The following is a 5,034-nucleotide window of genomic DNA, read 5'->3' on the forward strand; positions in this document are numbered from 1 at the left end:
GTCATCTCTCTAGCCCTGGGAGACTTTTTTTGTACAAAGCAAACTAACACCGATGTGGAGGCACACTTTTAGTTCCAGTCCTTAGGAGGCAGAGGCAGATAGATCTCCATGAATTAAAGGCCAATCTCCATTAATTAAAGGCCAACCTGGTGCACACAGTAACTTCGAAGTAGGCTGGGCCTATGGAGAACTTGTTAAAACAATAAAAATAAAACAAAATAAAAGTATAAAAAAATTAATAAGGCAAACTGGCCCAGACCTTTGGTTTCAGCACTGGGGAGGCACAAACAGGCAGACCTTGTGAGTTTGAGGTTAACCTTGTATACACAGCAAGTCCCAGGGCAGCCAGGGTAAAAGTGTAAGGCCCTGTGTAAAAAAACAAAAAACAAACAAACAACAACAACAACAAAAAACAAACCTAACAAAAATCCAAGTCAACATCTCCACCTCGTCATTCTTTTCTCCATTTTTCCTGACAAATTAGAGGCTACAGAGATATCCTTTTGTCTTTTTATTGTAATTAATCTCTTATGCTGGGAAATTCTTTCTTGGCAGACAGTTCAGACATAGTTGCATGCCTTACTGCCCACAACTGAGGCTATACACCAGTCAACAGAGCCTTCTTAGGATCTTATCCATATGTGCTACTATCAAAGACTGCAGTCCAATCTCTAGTCCATCAATCATTGCAGGCACCTCCATACTTTCAAAGTGGACCTGTTCGTCAAGAAGGTATACGATTCCATTACACATATAAGTAGATGGAACCACTGGGATTGTTCCTAACACAAGGCACTCTCCAGTGTCTTAACCTTAAATTCATGTCCTATGACTTATCACAAAGAAAATGCAATTGCCACTATCCTAAGGAGGCATGTCATTCCATGGCTTATGATGGATGCTGGCCATTGGAATTTCCCCCATGGAGATCCTATTCTCAGCAAAATCAGCAATAGTCTTTTGTCTCAGGACTCATTCAGAGGCCATGCAACCACTCCTCCCCAATTACCATTTGGTTATATCAATTCCTGTTTATGTACTGGCTTTGTTAGATGACTTTTCTTGGGGAGACATGAATGAAAATCTGTTCATCATAGGTAGGGAACAGACAATAGATCAAAGAATCCATCACATCCAAGATTTTTGGAGAATAAATGACTTTATTGGGGTTATTTGTAGAAGCAAAGGTGAGGGTCCCTTACAGGAAACAGATAACTCAAACACAGCACAATCTCTGAAAAGTCACTCCATCATGGATGAGTCACAAAATCTAAATCACTAGTTTTCCAGCACAAACCAGGTCAAGTCCTCCAGGGAGAATCTTGTAAATCTTCTAAGTTTCATGAAATTCCTCAGCCTTGGAAATTTGTTAGCTTTTGAGTCTTTTGAAACTTCTACCTTTCTCAGGAAGGGACTATTTCAACTTTAAGGGAAAAGCCCCCTTATAATCCATCCTTCCCTATAACTCCTCCAGCTTCCTGTCCAGATCCCATGGCCTCAGGCTGATGTCTTTCTGCCCTATGCTGTATACTAGATGACAGTTATACTTGCTATTCATCCAGAAAGCCTTGATTCTTTCAGACCACAGTCTGTTTAATTTACTAAATTTTTTAAACAGTTAACTAATATCCTGTCTTAAAAGAGATCAGTCCCTCTCCAGAAGACAGAAGGGATTGTCACTACGCCAATGACAGAGAAGAGAGTCCCTATGTTTCTGGTCCATATGTATATGAGTTACATGAGTCTGATGAAAACTAATACACACACACACACACACACACACACACACAATGTTGAATGCAGCCCCACAAATAGGCTGCCTGGGAAACACATACTTCCTTAGAGAAGTACTACATGTCTATAATCTTAGCCCTTGGGAGATGGAGACAGGAGGTTAAGAAGTTCAAGGTCAGCTTCAGCTACATAGTGTTCAAATCCAGCCTATCTAATAAAGGCATAAATTTCTTGGAGAAGAGAGGAAAGGGGAAGGGGAAGGGGTATGGAAGGAAAAGAAAGGAAAAGGAAAGGGGAGATGAAAAGGAAAGGAAATAGTAAGTAAGGGGAAACACACCTACAATTATGCTCTTCAAGGGCAAAAGGACTCCCTGGAAGATCTTTGATGGATGTTTTTCCTCCTGGGTTGAGAGGAACAAAGCCTGGTTTATTCTTCCTATGTCAGTATATTATATCTCAAGCTAATTTTACAATGCCCTTGAGAACAAGTAAGAAAGGGAAGTGGAGAAGAGAGGCCTTTCATGGCCAATGATCTCTCCATCCCTGTCCCAAAACATTCTCCAGTACCCATGTACTCATCCCACAAACACAGCATTTGCAAGTACTGATATTCATGGTAGCTTGGAAATTATTGGTCACAATTACCTTTTACAAAATGTCAAATAATTGGTAACATTTTGTGCACCATGCTTTATGTCTGAGTTCTCCTCACTGTATTCTTTTTTTATTGAGCTTTTAAAATTTCGTACAACATTGCCCACTCACATCCAGACCCCCTCCTCCATCCATGCCTCCCCCCCCCAAAAAGCCTATGTATTCTTTCATACATGCTGAGTCCTATTCATTCAGGCATTTGTACCCAAATGTCAAGTCAGTGCAGATGTATCCACTGGAGTCTAGTCAGTCCATCTGGTGGTTGTATGCAAGTCATGTTCACCCTCACCCAGCTGCAACCAGTCTCAAATAGTTCTTGATCTAGTGCTGGCCCACCATGTTGTTCTCACCTCCCCTTTGGGACCTTGTTTTATTGAGCTAACATGGGTCCTGCATTGGGCGCCACCACTGCCACAGGCACACATGAGCAAGCCTCCATTGGTCCGGAAACCTCCACATTATGTGTTCATGAACCAGCCCTGGCTCTTACAATCTTTATGCCTCCTCTTCTGCAATGATCCCTGAGCAGTAGGTGGGTTAGTTTCCATATAGGAGTCCCATTGTACACTCTACATTCTCTTATTCTCCAAAATTTGGCCGGTTGAGGCCTTCTGTGTTTGATGCACTCTGATGTACATGGAAGCCTCACTGGTGAGAGTTGTCAGGTGCATTTTCCCTCTGTCATCCCCTTATTCCACTATGTTCCATGAGCCTTTATTGTAGAGATTTGACTACAGATGTGTCACCTAGTACTGGGAATACCCCAGGTGCATGTTCTCTATGCCTGATGAGATGTGCAACTCTGTTGTAACCTCCATGTGTTGCAAAAAGAAACTTTTTTGATGAGTGGTGTACAATATGTTTGTTGCTCTAAGGGAGGTCTTTTCTGTCTCACACTGGATTCCCTTCCAAGCAGTTTGTAGGTATACATATGCATTAATATTCAGACACTCTCTGTGCATTTCTCATAGGGTTTCTAGAGCATCAGTTTTCCCTCTATGTTTCCTAGCCCCCAGAGATTCACTCATCTCTACTCTTATTTCTCCCATCCAGCCTCCCTCTTCCCTCCCTTTCCAGTACCAGTGGCCCACCATTCCCATCCTCCCTGCAACCCCTCACTGTATTCTCAGTGAGCATTGTTCTATGCTATTGAGATTTATTTATGCTGTTTCTTGTATCAGTAGTATTTTAATGTGGAGCTGTACTGTATCACATGGATGTACCATAATTTGATCATACTTTTTAAGTCACAACTTGGATATTTGTGGAGCTCTGCCAGAATTGGGCTATTACAAATACAGGTACTACAGCATTCCTTTTAATTTTTCTGAGAAAAATGTGTTAAGAACATATGTTTCAATACTATACTTCCTAATATCCATATAACTTGCATTACAAAAACAAACAAAACTAACACAATATTGGTGAAAGTCTCTGGTATTTTACATTCCAAACAGAAATTATAAGAATATTTTCCGCACGTTCCATTTGTTCACCAGCCTTAATATTGCCTGTGTGTATAGTAACAATGGTCACTACTAGAAATCAGTCCTATGACTTTGTACATGCCAGGTAAGAATTATACCACTGAGCTCTTCCCCCAGTTCTCTCTGTATTTTCCAATGTTATTTATCCTTCTAGATATGTAGTTTCATCTCATTGTGGTTTTAATGCACATCATTACAGCAATAGATTCAGTATATTTCATGGGTTCTTTAATTTCAATATCTAATACCTATTCTTTAGTTAAGTGTCAATCTTCCTCATTAAAAATTTTTTTAAAAGTTTTTAAAAACAGGTTTTGTACATTTCATACAATAGTTCTTAATAAAATTTATGCCCCCTCCCCATCCATGCCCCAACAGACTCCCTCCACTGGACCCCATGTATTCCCCAATATATGTTATGTCCCTTCTGGTGGAACCTTCCATAGAGGTCAGTTGAAAAAGGTGCTTGCTGACAAGCCTGAATCCCAGAGTTTGATCCCTGGAATGTAAACGGTGGAATACCAGAACCAAATCCTGCAAGTTGTCCTCCAACTTCCACATATCCATCATGGGAAACTCATTCACACATATGTGACCACACACACACACATACTTACACACACACAAAAAATAAACATAGACCCATTTAAAATGTTTAAATGTTTAATATTTGTGCTGGATAGCTTTAGTGTCAACTTGACACACCTGGGCTGAGGGAACCTCAATTGGGGAATTACCTTCATTGGACTGGCCTATGGCCATGTCCATGGGGCACCTTCTTGATTGTTGAGTGATGTGGGAAGGCCCAGCCCACTGTGGGTGGTGCCCTCCCTGGGCAGGTGGGCCTGTATTGCATAAGAAAGCAGGCTGAGCAGGGGCCAGGGGAGCCAGCCAGTAAGCAGGATTCCTCCATGGCCTGTGCTCCAGTTGCTGCATCCAGGTTCCTGCCCTGAGTTCCTTCCTACCTTGGTCTCCCTGATGAACTGTGACCTAGGAGGTGTAAGCTGAATAAACCCTTTCCTCCCTAAGTTGGTACTTGTCAGAGTATTTTGTCACAGCAATGAAGAACAAACTAGGACAATAATCAAAATTGTGTGTGTGTGTGTGTGTGTGTGTGTGTGTGTGTGTGTGTGTGTGTGCGGGGGGCTCAAACCCATGT

The sequence above is a fragment of the Nannospalax galili genome, unplaced genomic scaffold, assembly GCF_000622305.1.
Source record: "Nannospalax galili isolate Female #2095 unplaced genomic scaffold, S.galili_v1.0 scaffold275, whole genome shotgun sequence".
In the NCBI taxonomy this organism is placed as follows: Eukaryota; Metazoa; Chordata; class Mammalia; order Rodentia; family Spalacidae; genus Nannospalax; species Nannospalax galili.